The 19590-nt window shown below is 35.7% G+C and overlaps 1 pseudogene; it reads right to left on the bottom strand.

Annotated features, from left to right (window-relative positions):
• Positions 1–18739, bottom strand: part of LOC141512249 (uncharacterized) — a 42458-nt pseudogene extending 23719 nt beyond the window's left edge.
• Positions 18740–19590: the final 851 nt, after the last annotated feature.

Below are 19590 nucleotides of genomic sequence, written 5' to 3'. Positions count from 1 at the left end.
TTTAATGTAGCTCAAATTTGCCTCTAAGTCATTCAGCTCACATTTTCTAATTAAGAACTAAAGTTGGGAATGAGTAGAGTTAATTTAGTATCCTTTTCATTCCATAAGATTATGAGTTTTTATTTTTGCAGGTTAAAATGTATTTAAAACCCCATGAACATGAATGGAAAATTTGGTGGTTGAACCTGCTTCCCAGTATTTATAAAAGGTGTTCTGTAATACTTCCCTCTGGAGATTCAAGAAAACTTGGGACTTTCTCTACCAGTAGGTTCAAATGCTTTTTGATTCTCTCTATTTCCTAGTTCTGTGGGGTCCTAGGAGCTCTATAGTTGCAGAAGCTTGACAGACTTGGGTTGAAGTCCAGCTTCTGCAAGTACTCAGATCGCAGGATCCTACAGAACTGATTTTATCACTTTCAAAAACCGGTTTTCTCTGTTCTTTGTGAGTAAAATTGGACTGTTTATGACCAGGTCTTTAGGAAGTAATTTTTAAAGATAAATAGGTATTTATTTTATGCATGTCTTTTTTCTCTTTCCAATTCATTTGGCATTTCTGTCTTCCTTTATCAATGGATAAAAATGAAGAGAATTTGAGATCCAAAATACTGTGATGAATCTTTTTGCTTCTTTCTATTCAAGATTCCTCAGTGAACATTATTTTCTGTCCTTTTTCCCTGTAATGTCTTTGAAGAAGCAGATCCTTCTGTTGAAGTTTTCTTCCACTTCTTTATTGGAATCCAGGATTACATTTGGTTTATCAAAAATGTTTTCATACTACTGAAGGGGTGAGGACATCAGTATTGAGAACATGAGTAAAGGTGAATGTGGATTTAATTTTACTCTTCTTAATGAAAAATGGATTCAATTTTGATTTTGGCATTCTCACTCCATTAAATTTCTGTCTGTTTATCTCTCCTATTATCTGTTACATAAATCTGATAATCTCTGACTACTTCTTCTATGTATGTGACCCAATATAATTGTTCGGATCTCACCCTTCCACGGTCATTCGGGAAATATACATTTCCATGGATCCACATTAAAAAAATGTCGTAAACATCCCATGAAATGGATTCAGGCAATTGCTTGACTCTTTCCCTGTAAGAGAGAAAGAAATGGATCATAATATCTCCTCACAGTGTTCTCGTTTTTCCATCATACACAATTCCCTGAATTTAAAAACATTCATCTAGTGGGATAACTTCGTTGAAATATTTCTCTGTGCATTTCATTTTTTTTTTCCATGCAGCCACAAAGCGAAGGGTGACGTTGACGGGCAACAAATTTTTTCAAGGGACCTAACATGAAGTTGTTTTTTGTTTTGCCAATCAAAGGAATTGAAAATTAATTGTATTTGTGATTGGTCAATATCCCAGGTGTTTTTATCAGTTGCTCTTCATAATTGAACCATGCAGATTTGGTATGGCTTCTATTTCAATTCACGTCTCAATTCAAAATGTTCGCCTCTTTCTACCTGTCTGTCCTGTGGTGCGTTTCGTTCTGGAATGCTGCAGCACTTTTAGAGAACTGGGTTCATCGCCAATTACTGGCACATCTCTGTTGTGGAGGTACCACGGAGTTGATTTTCCCAAAATGTATAAATATGTGTAGATTGATTGGTCAGTATCCCACATTGATTGAAAAACAGAATGTAAATCAGCTTCTTTTTGTCCTTCAAGTGCATTCAAAGTTTCAGTATTCCCTTATGAAAGAATGAATGTCATAGAAATCTCAGATTAAGAATCATGTGAGAAGAAACCACTGAGGTTTTCTTTAAATGTGAATTTTTCGAGGAAAGCACCAGATTGTTTGGGTGAAAACATCATTTTTGCACAAGATTTTCTCTAATGTAGGAAACCAGTATTGTATTTCAGTGACCAAAGTCCACTGTATGTCAGCTGTAGGAATGATGACATCACTGTTGAGATCCAAGTGTCTAGAGGAGTGTAGATAATATTTTGGTGTCACGATGAAATAAAGGATGTGACTTTTATTTCATGATCAGTAATCATTGAGGCTGTGGTTTTACATCTAAGTTATTAAACATCAATTAAATTTGATGCCCGAAGTCTTCATCATATTCTTTTCTACATACAGACAATATCTTGATGCTTCTCATTGATCCAGAATGCAACCAAAATAATCAGTCCCAAGACTATTGTACCTCACCAAAAGCTAAAAGGATTTCAATGTTTAAAATTTCCACAATTCCTTATTTTTCTTATTTAAGGAGGGGGCAAAGTACTCAAGCTATGTCAACTTAAGTAGATGACTGTTTTTTTTCAATAATCTGACTACATGGTTCAGGCATTGAAACAAATACCATTCAGAAAGAATTTTCTTAAAATTTTTTGAGTGTAGCTTTGGAATATTTGAATTGATATATGGCCTGAGTTTTCTGTAGAGGTCCTGTCTTCTGAAAGTCACTTCCATTGAATGTGAATATTTTTTTCCTTGATAGATTGGGTCACAAGAATCACTTTTGTGTTTTTAATCTCTTGACCCTATAGATTGAAGATTTCTTTGGGTGCTCAGCCCTCTAGGTTCAAAGTCTTCTTTCTTCTCTCTTTGGATCTGCTGTGTTTGGTTTATGGGTTTGTTTAAATGCAGTTGTTTTGGAATACCTGAGATCAAAGCTGAGGTCTACCACTTTTCATTTGGTTAAGCCCCACACAACTACTTTTGCCTCACTGAATACTTGAGTCAATTGTGAAGAAGCCATTTCTTTTCCAATCCACTGTGATAAGAGGAGCTTTACCGTTTCTTGCCAGTAAACACTGCCATCAACTTTTTAGAAGATATCACACAAGTCCACTTTATTCTTCCTGTAGCCTTGTGGTTTCCCTTGGATATTGCCTCAAAACATTGGTGACTTCTGGTGCCTTGGGTGGGTCCTGTGGTTAGGAGTATCCTTGACTGCTTTTGCAATGTGTAGGTTGAGAGTTCAAGAACAGGCTGTTGAAGTTTCACTTGAAAAACTGCCAACATCTGCAGTTTTTCAGAGGGTTGAACCCTACAAACCAACTTTTACTCCATTGAATGCTTGAGTCAATAGTGAAGAAGCCATTACTTATCCAATCCACTGTGCTAGCTGGAACTTTCCTGTTTCTTGCAGATAAAACAGTTCAATTGACATTGTAGTTGAGGTTACACTAGTCCAATTCATTCTGCTTGTGGCCTTGTGTATTCCCTTAGTTATTGTCTCACAATGTTGGGTGAGTCTTGTTGCTTTGGATAGTTCCTGTTGTTTGGAGTGTTCTCAAAAGCTTTCAGAATGGGTACGTTGAGAGTTCAAAACCAGGCTCTATAAAATTCTCTCCAAGTATTGCAAAAAATCTTGTATTTCTTCTTTAACTGCTTTTGGGATGTAGTTTTCTTTTATAGAGGTACCAAATTGCTCTACTTCTTACCACCCCAATTTCAAGTTTTTTTTTTTTAATGTGCCTCAAATTTGACTCCTTTTCATTCCATAAGTTGATGAATTTTTTTTGTAGTGGACAATGTTTTCAAAACCACATGAACATGAAAGGAAATTTTGGATGGTTAACCTAGTTCCCAGAGTGTGGAATAGATGGTCTACAGGGCTTACCTCTGAAGATTCAACAAGAATTTTTTTGCCCTACCTTTAAATTCAAAAGCTTTTTGATTGTCTCTTCTTCCTAGTTCTGCGGGGTCCTGGGAACTCAATTGTTGCAGAAGTTTGGCCGACTTGGGTTCAAGTCCAGCTTCTGCAAGTAGTCTGATTCTAGGGCATTACAAAATGTATTTTATCACTTTCAAAAACTGGCTTTTTTCTTCTTTGTGAGTAAAATTGGACCTTTCATGACTAGTGCTGTAGGAATGTTGTTTTGATGATAAATAAGTAATTATATCCATGTCTTTTTTTTCTCTTTCCAATTCATTCAGCATTTTTGTCTTCCTTTATCAATTGATGAACATAAAGATAAATTAGAGACACAACTTATGCTTAGGAGTCTTTTTGCTTACTTCTATTTAAGATTCCTCAGTGAACATTATCTTCTGTAGTATTTCCTGAAATGCCTTTGAAGAAGCAGATCCTTCTGTTGAAGAGTTCTTCCACTTCCTGTTTGATTCAAGTATTACCTTTGATTTAGCAAAGCAGTTTTCATAATACTGAAGGGATGAGGACAACAGTATTGAGAACAATGAGTAAAGGAGAATGAGGATTTAACCTTACTCCTGTTACTTATAAAGAATAATATTATGCTTTTTGGAGGGGAACTCCATTGTATTTTTGTCTTATAACCAAAATTATTATGTGTGATGTAAATCTGATAATCTCTGCCTTCTTGCTCCATTACTCGATATATTTGCCCCACTATAATTTGTGCATATTTCACCCTCCAATGTGTATTCAGGAAAATTTCATTCCATTGTATCCACATAAAAAATAACTTGGAAACAATCTTCTTTATAGTTTTCAAACAACGGTATTGGTGTTTTTCTGTAATGTAGATGCAAATTTCTCTTGATATGTCCTCACAGTTTTCTTACTGTTGCATCATACAGCATTCCTTGTAGATATAGACCTTCATCTAGAGGGATAAATGGGATGAAATGCTTCTCTGTATTATATGGTTTACTTTTTCCCTTGAATTCACAAAGTCACAGGGGACTTAAAGGAGTAGGACCAGTACTCAAGATATGTTCCCGTAAGTAGATGACTGTTACTGGTCAATAATATGACCACATGGTGCAGTCATCGAAGCAATAATCTTTCAGAAAAAAATTTTCCTTAAAATGATTGAGAGTAGGTTTGGTATAACTGAATTGATTTATAACCTGTGATTTGTGCAGAGATCCTGTCTTCTGAAAGTCACATCCATTGAATATGGATATTTTTCCTTGATAGATTGGGTCACAATAATCCCTTTTATTATTTACCTCCCTAGGCCCTATAGATTGAAAATTTCTTTGGGTGCTCAGGCCCCTAGGTTCAACATCTTCTTGCTTCCCTCTTTTGATCAGCTGTGTGGGACTTACTGGTCTGTTTCAATGTAGTTGTTTTGGAGTAACTTAGATCAAAGGCAACACCTGCAGTTTTTCAAATGGTTGAGCCCTACACAGCTACTTTTGCCCCATTGAATGCCTGAGGCAATTGTGAAGAAGCCATTTCTTTTCCAATCCACTGTGCAAGGAGGAACTTTCCTGTTTCTTGCCAATAAAAGAGTTCAATTGACATTGTAGATCAGGTTACTCTAGTCCATTTCATTGTTCTTGTTGCCTTCGGATTTCCCTTGGATATTGGCTCAAAACGTTGGTGAGCTCTGTTGCCTTGGGTGGTTCCTGGGTTTAGGAGCATTCTGCAGAGCTTTTGCAATGTGTAGGTCGAGAGTTCAAGGCCAGGCTGATGAAGATTCACTCCAATGACAGAAAACCATCTCATATTAATTTAATTACTTTTGGGATGTAGTTTTTTTCATAGGGGACCAAATTGCTCTCCATCTTTGCACCCTTTTTTCAAGTGTTTTTAATGTGGCTCAAATTTGCCTCTAGGTGATTCAGCTCAGGTTTTCCAATGAAGAACTAAAGTTAGGAATTACTTGTGTTTACCTAGAATCCTTTTCATTCCATAAAATGAAGATTTTTTTTTTTTTGTAGGGGAACATATTTTTAAAACCACATGAACTTGAATGGAGATTTTGGTTGTTCAGCCAGGTTCCCAAGATTTATAAAAGTTGGTCTGTAGGACTTATCTCTGCAGATTAAACAAGCCTTATGACTTGCTCTTCCTATAGGTTCAAATGCTTTGGGATTCTCTGTTCTTCCTAGTTCAGTGGTTTCCTATCATCTTCATAGTTGCTGAAGCTTGACAGACTTGGGTTCTAGTCCAGCTTCTAGAAGAAGACAGAGTCCAGGATCCTACAGAACTGATTTTATCAATTTCAAAAACTTGCTTTGCTCTTTTCTTTGTGAGCAAAATTTGACCTTTTTTGACCAGTGCTTTAGGAATAACTTTTTAAGAATAAATAAGTAATAAATAAGGATTTCTTTGGGTGCTCGGGCCTCTAGGCTCAAAGTCTTCTTTCTTCTCTCTTTGGATCTGTTGTGTGGGACTTACCAGTCTGTTTAGATGCAGTTACTTTGGAGTACCTGAGATCAAAGCCAAGTACTACAGCTTTTCAGGTGGTTAAGCCCCACACAACTACCTTTGCCTCACTAAATACAGGAGTCAACTGTGAAGAAGCCATTTCTTTTCCAAGCAGGTGTGCTAGGATGAACTTTCCTGTTTCTTGCCAATAAAACACTTCAATTGACTTATTAAAAAAGTGCACACAAGTCCACTTTGTTCTTCATGTAGCCTTGTGTTTTCCCTTGGATATTGGTTGAAAATCCTGGTGAGTTCTGCTACCTTGGATGGTTCCTGTCGTAGGAGCATTCTTAACTGATTTTACAATGTGTAGGTCAAGGGTTCAAGGCCAGGCTATTTAAGTTTCACTGGGAAAAGTGAAAACCATTTCATACTGATTTAAAGCTTTTGGGGTTTATTTTTTTCATAGGGGACCAAATTGCTCTCTGTCTTTGCACCCTTTTTTCAAGCGCATTTAATGTGGCTCAAATTGGCCTTTAAGTGATTCAGCTCATGTTTTCCAATGAAGAATGAAAGTTAGGAATGACTTCTTCCATAAGATGATGAGGTTTTTTTTGTAAGGGAAAATGTTTTTAAAACCACAAGAACATAAACAGAAATTTTAGTTGTTCAGCCTGGTTCCCAGGATTTATAAAAGGTGGTCTGTAGCACTTCCCTCTGTAGATTCGACAAAACTTGTGACGACTTGCTCTACCTATAGGTTCAAATGCTTTTTCATTCTCTCTTCTTCCTAGTTCTTTGGGGTCCTAGGATATCTGTTTGTGCAGAAGCTTGACAGACTTGGGTTCAAGTCCAGCTTCTGCACGTAGTCAGATCTTGGGATCCTACAGAACTGATTTTATCACTTTCAAAAACCAGTTTTCTCTTTTCTTTGTGAATAAAATTGGACCTTTTATGACCAGTGCTATAATAATAACTTTTTAATGATATAGAAGTATTTATTATATCCATGTCTTTTTTCTTTCAAATTGATTTAGCATTTCTATCTTCCTTTTTCAGTGGATAATAATGAAGAGAAATCTAAGATCCAAGGTATTCTGATGAGTCATTTTGCTTCCTTCTATTCAAGATTCCTCGGTGAACATTATTTTCTCTAGTTTTGAGCTTCAATGTCTTTGAAGGGTTCTTCCACTTCCTTTTTGGATTCAAGTATTACAGTTGAGTTAGCAAAGCAGTCTTCATAATACTGTGAAGGGCTGAGAACATCAGTATCGAAAACAATGAGTAAAGTCTAATGTGGATTTAATCTTAATCCTGTTAATTCAGAAAGTATTCTATTATGCTTTTTGGATGGGAACTCCATTGAATTTTTGTCTTTTCACTTCAATTATTATCTGTGATGTAAATATGATAATCTCTTCCTTCTTGCTCCATTACTCTATATATTTGCTCAACTATAATTTGTTTGCATTTCACCCTCCAAAGTGTATTTTGGAAAATTTCATTCCATTGTAACCATATAGAAAAATAACTTGGAAACCATTTCTTTGTTGTTTTCAAACAATTGCATGGCTTTTTTTCTCTAAGGTAGATGTAAATTTCTCATGATATGTCCTCACAGTTTTCGTACTGTATGATGGATACAGCATTGGTTGAAGTCGTAGACCTTCATTTAGAGGGATAAATGGAATGAGATGCTTCTCTGTGTTGTACGGTTTATTTTTTCCCATGAATTCACAAAGCGACAGGTGACTTAAAGGAGCAGGCCAAGTACTGAAGATATGGTGCCCTAAGCAGATGACTGCTATTGGTCAATAATATGACCATATGGTGCAATCATCGAAACAATAATCTTTCAGACAGAATTTTATTTAAAATCATTGAGAGTAGGTTTTGTATAATTGAATTGATTTATAACCTGAGATTTGTGTAGAGATCCTGTATTCTGAAAGTAACATCCATTGAATGTGAATATTTTTCCGTGATAGATTGGGTCACAATAATCCGTTTTATGTTTTACATCTCTTGGCCCTATAGATTGAGGATTTCTTTAGGAGCTGAGGCCTCTAGGTTCAACATCTTCTTGTTTCCCTCTATTAATCAGCTGTGTGGGACTTACAGGTCTTTTTAAATGCAGTTGATTTGGAGTACCTCAGATCAAAGCCAACACCTGCAGTTTTTCAGATGGTTGAGCCCTACACAGCTACTTTTGCCTCATTGAATGCATCAGTCAATTGTGAAGAAGCCATTACTTTTGCAATCCACTGTTCTAGGAGGAACTTTCCTGTTTCTTGCCAATAAAACAGTTCAATTGACATTGTTGATCAGGTTACACTACTGCACTTCATTCTTCTTTTAGCCTTGCTCATTCCTTTGGATATCGGGTCATAACCTTGTTGAACAACGCCACCTTGGATGGTACCTGTGGTGTGGAGTATTCTCAAGAGCTTTCTGAAGGGGTAGGTATAAAGTTCAAGACCAGGCTCTGTAAGATTCCCTCCAAAAACAGAAAAACTTCCCATCCTTTTTCTTTAATTGCTTTTGGGAAGTATTTTTTATTATAGAAGGACCAAATTCCTCTCCATCATCCCACCGTATTTTCAAGGATTTTTTTAACATGACTCAAATTTGACTCTTATTGATTCACCTTAGGTTTTCCAAATGAAGTAAATTTAGGAATGGCTTGGGTTACACTAGAATCTTTTTCATTCCATGAGATGATGCGGTTTTTTGTAGTGGACAATATTTTTAAAACCAAATGAACATGAAAAGAAATTTTGGGTGGTCAACCTGGTCCCCAGGGTGTGGAATAGGTGTTCTGCAAGGCTTCTGAAGATTCAACAAGGCTTGTGTGTTGCCTTACCTGTAGGTTTAAATGCTTTTTGATACTCTCTTCTTCCTGTTTCTGTGGTGGCCTAGGTTCTTAGTAGTTGCAGAGGCTTGGCTGATGTGGGTTCAAGTCCAGCTTCTGAAAGTAGTCTGATTCCAGGATACCACAGAACCGATGTTATCACTTTCAAAAACTGGCTTTTCTCTTTTCTTTGTGAGTAATATTGGACTTTTTATGACCAGTGCTTTAGGAATGACTCTTTAGTGATAAATAATTATTTTTATATCCATGTATTTTTATCCTCTTTCCAATTCATTTGGCATTTCTTTCTTGCTTTTTCAATGGATCTAAATGAAGAGAAATTTGAGATTGAAAGTATTCTGATGAGTCATCTTCTTTCTTCTCTCTATGGATCTGTGTGAGACTTACCTGTCTGTTTAAATGCAATTGTCTTGGTGTGCCTGAGATCAAAGCCAAGGTCTGCAACTTTTCAAGTGGTTAAGTCCCACACAACTACTTTTGCCTCACTGAATACTTGGGTAAATTGTGAAGAAGCCATTTCTTTTCCAATCGGCTGTGCTAGGAGGAACTTGTCTGTTTCTTGCCAATAAAACACTTCACTTGACTTTTTACAACAAATAGCACAAGTCCACTTTGTTCTTCATGTAGCCTTGTGGTTTCCCCTGGATATTGGGTGAAAAAGTCAGTGAGTTCTGTTACCTTGGATGGTTCCTGTGGTTAGTAGCATTCATGAGAGCTTCTGTCATGTGTAGGTCAAGAGTTCAAGACCAGGCTGTTGAAAATTCATTGGAAAAACTGTAAACCTTCCCATATTGATTTAATTACTTTTGGGATGTAGTTTTTTTCATAGGGGACCAAATTGCTATCCATTTTTGCACCCTTTTTCATTTGTTTTTAATGTGGCTAAAATTTTCCTGTAAGTGATTCAGCTCAAACTTTCCAAACCAGAACTAAATTTAGGAATGAAGCAAGTTACCTTAGAGTCCTTTTCATTCTATAAGATGATTTAGGTGTTTTGTAAGGGAAAATGTATTTAAAGCCACATGAACATGAATGGAAAATTCAGTTGCTCAACATTTTTACCAGGATTTATAAAAGGTGATTAGTTGTACTTCTGTCAGCAGATTCAAAAAGCCTTATATTTTACTCTACCTGTAGGTTCAAATGCTTTTCAATTCTCTCTTTTTTTTCCCCTAGTTCTGTAGGGTCCTAGAATCTCATAGTTTCAGAAGCTTGAGAGACTTGGGTTCAAGTTCAGCTTCTGCAAGTAGTGAGATGATGGGATCCTACAGAACAGATTTTATCACTTTCAAAAACCGGTTTTCTTTTTTTTTCTTTTTCAGTAAAATTGGAACTTTTATGACCAGAGCTTTAGGAAGGACTTTTTAAAGATAAATAAGTATTCATTATATGCATGTGCTTTTTTTTCTATTTCCAATTCATTTGGCATTCCTGTCTTCCTTTATCAATAGATCAACATGAAGAGATATTTGAGATTGAAAATCCTGTAATGAGTCTTTTAAATTCCTTCTATTCAAGATTCCTCATTGAACATTGTTTTCTGTCCTTTTTTCCCTGTAATGACTTTGAAGAAGCAGATCCTTCTGTTGATGTGTTCTTACACTTCTTTATTGGATTCCAGGATTACATTTGGTTTATCAAAAATATTTTCATACTACTGAAGGGGTGAGGACATCAGTATTGAGTACCATGAGTAAAGGTGAATGCGGATTTAATTTTACTCCTGTTAATTAAGAATGGATTGAATTTTGATTTCGACATTGTAACTCCATTAAATTTTTGTCTTTTCAACTCTCCTATTATGTGCGATATAAATGTGATAATCTCTGACTTCTTCTTATATATATTTGCCCCAATTTATGTGTTTGCATTTCACCCTCCCATGTACATTTGGGAAATATTCATTCCAATGAATCCATATTTAAAAAATGTTGGAAACATCTGCTATAACGGATTCAGCCAATTGCTTGTCTTTTTATCTGTAAGAGAAGAAGAAATTTCTCACATTATCTCCTCACAGTGTGCTGGCTTTTCCATCATACAGAATTCCCTGAATATATAAACATTCATCTAGTGGGATAACTGGGATGAAATGTTTCTCTGTGCAATACAGTTTATTTTTTGCCATGAAGCCACAAAGTGAAGGTTGACTTTGAAGAGCAAAAAATTATTTCAGGGGAACTAACATGAAGTTATTTTATGTTTTGACAATCAAAGCAATTGAAAATTAAATGTATTTGTGATTGGTCAATATCCCAGATGTTTTCAGAATTTGGAGTGCATAATTGAACCATGTAGATTTGGCATGACTTCTATCTCAATTCACTTGTAACTTCAAAAAATTTGCATCTTTCTACCTGTCAGCCCTGTGGAGCTTTTGGTTTTGGAAAGCTGCAGCACCTTTGGAGGCATGGGTTCAATTACAACTTCTGGCAGTTCTCTGATGTGGAGCCCCCACAGAGTTGATTTTACCAAAATTTATAAATGTGTATAGTTTCATTGGTCATTATCCCACACTGATTGAGAAACAGAATGTAAATCAGCTTCTTTTTGCCTTTCAATTGCTTTCAACTTTTCAGTCTTCCCTTTAAAAAAATGAATGTCATGGAAAGCTCAGACTTTGAATCATGTGACAATAAACCAATGACTTTTTCTTTAAATGTGAATTTTTCTTGGAATGCACCAGATTGTTTGGGAGAAAACATCATTTGTGGACAAAATTTTCTCTTTTTTAGGAAATGATTATTCTATTTCAGTTACCAAAGTCAACTGCATGTCAGCTGTAGGAAAGATAACATCAGTTTGGAGTTCCAAGGATCTAGCAGAGTGGACATTCAATTTTGTTCCTGATCAAATAAAGGATTTGACTTTTCTTGTATGATCAGTATCATTGAGGGTGTGGTTTCTCATCTAATTTATTGAACATCGATTAAATTTCATGACCGAAGTCTTCCACATCTACTTTTCTATATACAGGTAATATCTTGCTGCCTCCCATTGATTCAGAATGTAACCAAAATCATCAGTCCCAGGACTATTGTACCTCACCAAAAAGCTAAAATCTTTGCGATGTTTAAAATTTCCCCAATTTCTTATTTTTCTTCTTTTAAGGAGGAGATAAATTACTCAAGCTATGTCCACTTTAAGTAGATGACTGTTTTTGTCCTATAATCTGACTACATGGTTCAGGCATCGAATCAAAAATCTTCAAAAAGAATTTTCCTACAAATGTTTGAGAGTAGTCTTGGAATAATTGAATTGATCTCTGGCCTGAGATTTGTGTAGTGATCCTGTCTTCTGAAAGTCACCTCCATTGAATGTGAATATTTTTTACTTTTAGATTGGATCATAAGAATCCCTTTTGTGTTTTACATCTCTTGACCCTATGGATTGAGGATTTCTTTGGGTCTTCAGGCCTCTAGGTTCAAGGTCTTCTTTCTTCTCTCTTTGGATCTGCTGTGTGGGACTTATGGGTCTGTTGAAATGCAGCTGTTTTGGAGAACTTGAGATCAAAGCCAAGGTCTGCAACTTTTCAAGTGTTTCAGGCCTGCACAACTACTTTTGCCTCACTGAATACTTCAATCATTTGTGAAAAGGCCATTTCTTTTCCAATCAGCTGTGCTAGGAGGAGCTTTCCTGTTGCTTGCCTATAAAACACTACAATTGACTTTTTACAACAGATCACACAAATCCACTTTTTTCTTCATGTAGCCTTGTGGTTTCCCTTGGATATTGGATCAAAACATTGGCAAGGTGTGTTGCCTTGGATGGTTCCTGGGTTTCAGGGCACTCTTGCCAGCATTTTCAAAGTGTAGGTCAAGAGTTCAAAACCAGAAAGTTGAAAATTCACTCAAAAAACTGAAAACCATCACTTTTTAATTTAATTACTTTTGGGATGTAGTTTTTTCATAGGGGACCAAATTGCTCTCCATCTTTGCACCCTTTTTTCAAGCATTTTTAATGTAGCTCAAATTTTCCTCTAAGTCATTCAGCTCAGGTTTTCCAAACCAGAACTAAAGTTGGGAAAGACTTCAGTTACTGTAGTATCCTTTTCATTCCATAAGACAATGAGGTTTTTTTGCAGGGGAAAAGGTTTTTAAAACCACATGAACAGGAATGGAAGTTTTGTTGGTTGAACCTGGATCCCAGGATTTATAAAAGCTGATCTGTAGTACTTCCCTCTGTAGATTCAACAAATCTTATGGCTTACTCTACCGATAGGTTCAAATGCTTTTCGATTCTCTATTTTTTACTAGTTCTGTAGGGTCCTAGCATCTGATAGTTGCAGAACCTTGAGAGACTTGTGTTCAAGTCCAGCTTCTGCAAGTAATGAGATGATGGGATCCTGCAGAACTGATTTTATCACTTTCGAAAACTGGTTTTCTCTTTCTTTGTGAGTAAAATTAGACCTTTTATGACCAGAGCTTAAGGAAGGACTTTTTAAAGATAAATAAGTATTAATTATATGCATGTCTTTTTTTCTACTTCCAATTCATTTGGCATTTCTGTCTTCCTTTATCAATGTATAAAAATAATAGAAATTTGAGATCCAAAATCCTGTAATGAGTCTTGTAAATTCCTTCTATTCAAGATTCCTCAGTACACATTATTTTCTGTCCTTTATCCCTGTAATGTCTTTGAAGCAGCAGATCCTTCTGTTGAAGTGTTCTTCCACTTCTTTATTGGATTCCAGGATTACATTTGATTTATCAAAAAAATGTTTTCATACTACTGAAGGGGTGAAGACATCAGTATTGAGAACCATGAGTAAATGTGAATGTGAATTTAATTTTATTCCTGTTAATTAGGAATGGATTGAATTTTGATGCCAGCATCATAACTCCATTAAATTTTTGTCTTTTCAACTCTCCTATTATGTGTGACATAAATCTGATAATCTCTGACTTTTTTCTTCTATATATTTGCCCCAATACAATTGTTTGCATCTCACCCTCCCATGTACATTCGGGAAATATTCATTTCAATGGATCCACATTAAAAAAAAAAATTTGTAAACATCCCTGGTGATGGATTCAGGCAATTGCTTGACTCTTTCTCTGTAAGAGAGGATGAAATTTCCCACAATATCTCCTCACAGTGTTCTCACTTTTCCATCATACAGAATTCCCTGAATATATAAACATTCATCTAGTGGGATATCTGGGATGAAATGTTTCTCTGTGCAATACAGCTTATTTTTTTCAAGGAGCCCCAAAGTGTAGGTTGACTTTGAAGAGCAGAAAATTATTTCAGGGGAACTAACATGAAGTCATTTTATGTTTTGACAATCAAAGCCATTGAAAATTAAATGAATTTGTGATTGGTCAATATACCAGGTGTTTTCATAAGTTGGAGTGCATAATTGAACCATGTAGATTTGGCATGACTTCTGTCTCAATTCACCTCTAAATTCAAAAATTTTGCCTCTTTCTACTTATCAGTCCAGTGGAGCTTTTGGTTTTGGAAAGCTGCAGCACCTTTGGAGACCTGGGTTCAATTCCAACTTCTGGCAGTTCTCTGATGTGGAGCCCCCACAGAGTTGATTTTACCAAAATTTATAAATGTGTATAGTGTCATTGGTCATTATCCCACACTGATTGAGAAACACAGTGTAACTCAGCTTCTTTTTGCCCTCTAAGTTCTTTCAAATTTTCAGTCTTCCCTTATCAAATACTGAATGTCATGGAAAGCTCAGAGTCTGAATCATGTGACAAGAAACCAATGACTTTTTCTTTAAATGTGAATTTTTCTTGGAATGCACCAGATTGTTTGGGAGAAAACATCATTTGTGGACAAGATTTTCTCTTTCTTAGGAAACCAGTCTTCTATTTCAGTTACCAAAGTCAACTTCATGTCAGCTGTAGGAATAATGACATAAGGTTGGTAATCCAAATATCTGGCAGAATGTATACTCAATTTTGCTCTCCTGTTCAAATAAAGGATTGCGTTTTCTTGTATGTCAGTATCACTGAGGCCATGGTTTTTCAACTAAATTATTGAACATCGATTAAATTTAATGACTGAAGTCTTCCACATCTTCTTTTCTATGTACAGGCAATATCTTGATGCTTCCCATTGATTCAGAATGTAACCAAAATAATCCGTCCCAGGACTATTGTACCTCGCCGAAAGCTAAAATCTTTGCAATGTTTAAAATTTCTACAATTTCTTATTTTTCTTCTTGTAAATAAGGGGCAAATTACTCAAGCTATGTCCACTTAAGTAGATGACTGTTCTTTTTTTCAATAATCTGACTACATGGTTCAGGCATCAAGTCAAAAATCATTCAAAAAGAATTTTCCTACAAATGTTTAGAGTAGTCTTGGAATAATTGAATTGATCTATGGCCTGAGATTTGTGTAGAGATCCTCTCTTCTGAAAGTCACCTCCATTGAATATGAATGTTTTTTCCTTGATAGATTGGGTGACTAGAGTCCCTTTTGTGTTTTACATCTCTTGACCCTATAGATTGAGGTTTTCTTTGGGTGCTCAGGGCTCTAGGTTCAAGGTCTTCTTTCTTCTCTCATTGGATCTGCTGTGTGGGAATAACAGGTCTGTTGAAATGCAGCTGTTTTGGAGTACCTGAGATCAAAGCCAAGGTCTGCAACTTTTCAGATGTTTAAACCCTGCACAACTACTTTTGCCTCACTGAATATTTCAATCATTTGAGCAGAAGCCATTTCTTTTCCAATCAGCTGTGCTAGGAGGAGCTTTCCTGTTGCTTGCCAATAAAACACTTCAATTGACTTTTTACAATAGATCACACAAATCCACTTTTTTTTTCTTCATGTAGCCATGTGGTTTCCCTTGGATATTGCGTCAAAACATTGGTGAGATCTGTTGTCTTGGATGGTTCCTTGGTTTAGGAGCATTCTTCAGAGCTTTTGCAATGTGTAGTTCCAGAGTTCAAGACCAGGCTGTGCAAAATTCACTGGAAAAACGGAAAACCATCACATTTTGATATAATTACTTTTGGGATGTAGTTTTTTCATAGGGGACCAAATTGCTCTCCATCTTTGCACCCTTTTTTCCAATTGTTTTTAATGTAGCTCAAATTTTCCTCTAAGTCATTCAGCTCATGTTTTTGAAACCAGAACTAAAGTTGGGAAAGACTTCAGTTACTGTAGTATCCTTTTCATTCCATAAGATGGTGAGATTTTTTTTTTTGCAGGGGAAAACGTTTTTAAACCCACATGAACAGTAATTGAAATTTTGGTGGTTGAACCTGGTTCCCAGGATTTATAAAAGGTGGTCTGTAGGATCCTACAGAACTGATTTTATCACTTTCAAAAACCGGTTTTCTCTTTTCTTTGTGAGTAAAATTGGACCTTTTATGACCAGAGCTTTAGGAAGGACTTTTTAAAGATAAATAAGTATTCATTATAAGCATGTCTTTTTTTCTATTTCTAATTCATTTGGTATTTCTATCTTCTATTATCAATGGATAAAATTCATGAGAAATTTGAGATCCAAAGTACTGTGAGGAGTCTTTTTCCTTCCTTCTAATCAAGATTCCTCAGTGAACATTATTTTCTGTTGTTTTTCCCTGCAATGTCTTTGAAAAAGATCCTTCTGTTGAAATGTTCTTCCACTTCTTTGCTCTATTCACATATTACCTTTGAGTTATCAAATAAGTTTTCATTATAGTGAAGCGGTGAGGACATCAGTATTGAGAACCATATTTAAAGGTGAATGTGGATTTAATTTTACTCCTGTTTATTAAGAATGGATTGAATTTTGATTTCAGTATCATAATTCCATTAAATTTCTGTCTTTTCACTCTCCTATTATCTGTGATATAACTCTGATAATCTCTGACTTCTCCTACTATATATTTGCCCCAATCTAATTGTTCACATTTCACCCTCCCATGTACATTCGGGAACTATTTATTCCAGTGGATCCACATTAAAAAAATGCTGCAAACATCCGCTGTAATGGATTCATTCAATTGCTTGACTATTTCTCTGTAGGAGAAGAACAAATCTCTTATGATATCTCCTCACAGTGTGCTGACTTTTCCCTCATACAGAATTCCCTGAATATATATACATTAATCTAGAGGTTTAACTGGGGTGAAATGTTTCTCTGTACAATACAATTTATTTTTTGCCATGAAGCCACAAAGTGAAGGTTGTCTTTGATGAGTAACAAATTATTTCAGGGGAACTAACAGGAAATTGTTTTATATATTGACAATCAAAGCAATTGAAAATTAAAGGTATTTGTGATAGGTCAATATCCCAGGCGTTTTCATCAGTTGGTCTACCTAATTGAACCATTCAGTTTTGGCTTTACTTCTATCTCAATTCACCTCTAACTTCAAAAATTTTGTCTTTTTTTACCTCTCAGCCCTGTGGAGCTTTTGGTTCTGGAAAGCTGCAGCACCTTTGGAGACCTGGATTCAAGTCCAACTTCTGGCAGTTCTCTGATGTGGAGCCCCCACAGAGTTGAGTTTACCAAAATGTATAAATGTGTTTATTTTCATTGGTCATTATCCCACACTGATTCAGAAAGGGAATGTAACTCAGCTTCTTTTTGCCCTTCAAATTTTCACTCATCCCTTATCAAAGAATGAATGTCACTGAAAACTCAGACTCTGAATCATGTGACAATAAACCAATGACTTTTTCTTTAAATGTGAATTTTTCTTGGAATGCACAGGATTGTTTGGGAGAAAACATCAGTTTTGTACAAGATTTTCTCTTTCTAAGAAACGAGTATTCTATTTAAGTTATCAAAGTCAACTGCATGTCAGCTGTAGGAATGATGACATTAGTGTCGAGATCCAAGTGTCTAGTGGATTGTAGACTCAATTTTGCTCTCCTGATTGAATAATGGATGTGACATTTGTTGTATATCAGTATCATTGAGGCTGTGGTTTTTCATCTAAGTTATTTAACATCAATTAAATTTGATGACAGAAGTCTTCCACATCTTGTTTTCTATATACAGGTAATGTCTTGATGCTTCACATTGATTCAGAATGTAACCAAAATAATCAGTACCAAGACTATTGAACCTCACCGAGAGCTAAAAAACCATTGCGATGTTTGAAATTTCCACAAATTTTTTATTTTTCTTCTTTTAAGGAGGGGGCAAAGTACTCAAGCTATGTCCGCTTAAGTAGATGACTGTATTTGTTCAATAATATGACTATATGGTTCAGGCATTGAACCAAAAATCATTCAAAAGAATTTTCCTAAAATTTTTTTCCTTGATAGATTGGGTCACAAGAATCCCTTTTGTGTTTTACATCTCTTGACCCTATAAATAGAGTATTTCTTTGGGTGCTCAGGCCTCCTGTTTCAACATCTACTTTCTTCTCTCTTTGTATCTGTAGTGTGGGACTTACCAGTCTGTTTAAAAGCTGTTGTTTTGGAGTACCAGAGAACAAAGCCAAGGTCTGCAACTTTTCAGGTGGTTAAGCCCCACACAACTACCTTTGCCTCACTGAATACTTTAATCAGTTGTGAAGAAGCCATTTATTTTCCAATCAGCTGTGCTAGGAGGAACTTTCCTCTTGGTTGCCAATAAACACTTCAATTGACTTTTTCCAGCAGATCACACAAATCCACTTTTTTCTTTATGTATCCTTGTGGTTTCCCTTGGATATTGGGTCAAAATGTTGGTGAGTACTGTTGCCTTGGATGGTTCCTGGGTTTAGAAGCATTCTTGACAGCTTTTGCAAAGTGTAGGTTGAGAGTTGAAGACCAGGCTGCTGAAAATTCACTGGGAAAAACTGAAAACTCTCCCATTTCAATTTATTTACTTTTGGGATGTAGTTTTTTCATAGGGGACCAAATTGCTCTCCATCGTTGCACCCTTTTTTCAAGTGTTTTTATTGTAGCACTAATTTGCCTTTAAGAGATTCAGCTCAGGGTTTCCAATGAAGAACTAAAGTTGGGAATGACTTGAGTTTCCTTAGATCCTTTTCATTATATAAGATAATGAGGTTTTTTCGCAGGGGAAATAGTTTTTAAAACCACATTAACATGAAAGGAAATTTTGGTGGTTGAACCTGGTTCCTGGGATTTATAAAAGGTGGTCTGTAGTACATCCCACTGTAGATTCAACAAACCTTGTGACCTTGTTCTACCTATAGGTTTAAATGCTTTTTCATTCTTTCTTCTTCCTAGTTCTGTAAGGTCCTAACATGTCCATCATTGAAGAAGCTTTACAGACTTGGGTTCAAGTCCAGCTTCTGCAAGTAGTCAGATCATAGGATCGTACAGAACTGATTTGATCACTTTTGAAAAACTGGCTTTTTTTTCTTTTCTTTGTGAGTAAAATTGGACATTTTCTGACCAGTGCTTTAGGAAGGACTTTTTAAAGATAAAGAAATATTTATTATATACATGCCTTTTTTTCTCTTTCCAATTTATTTGTCATTTCTGTCTTTTATTATCAATGGATAAAAATGAAGAAAAATTTGACATCCAAAGTACTGTGTTGAGTATTTTTCCTTCCTTCTAATCAAGATCCAAGTGTCTAGTGGAGTGTAGATTCAATTTTGCTCTCCTGATAGAATAATATATTGTACCTCACCAAAAGCTAAAATCGATGCGATGTTTAAAATATCCACAAATTTCCATTTTTATTTTTCTTCTTTTAAGGAGGGGGCAAAGTACTCAAGCTATGTCCACTTAAGTAGATGACTGTTTTTG

The sequence above is a fragment of the Macrotis lagotis genome, chromosome 2, assembly GCF_037893015.1.
Source record: "Macrotis lagotis isolate mMagLag1 chromosome 2, bilby.v1.9.chrom.fasta, whole genome shotgun sequence".
Taxonomy (NCBI): domain Eukaryota; kingdom Metazoa; phylum Chordata; class Mammalia; order Peramelemorphia; family Peramelidae; genus Macrotis; species Macrotis lagotis.
This window is presented reverse-complemented; position numbering and strand designations above follow the sequence as displayed.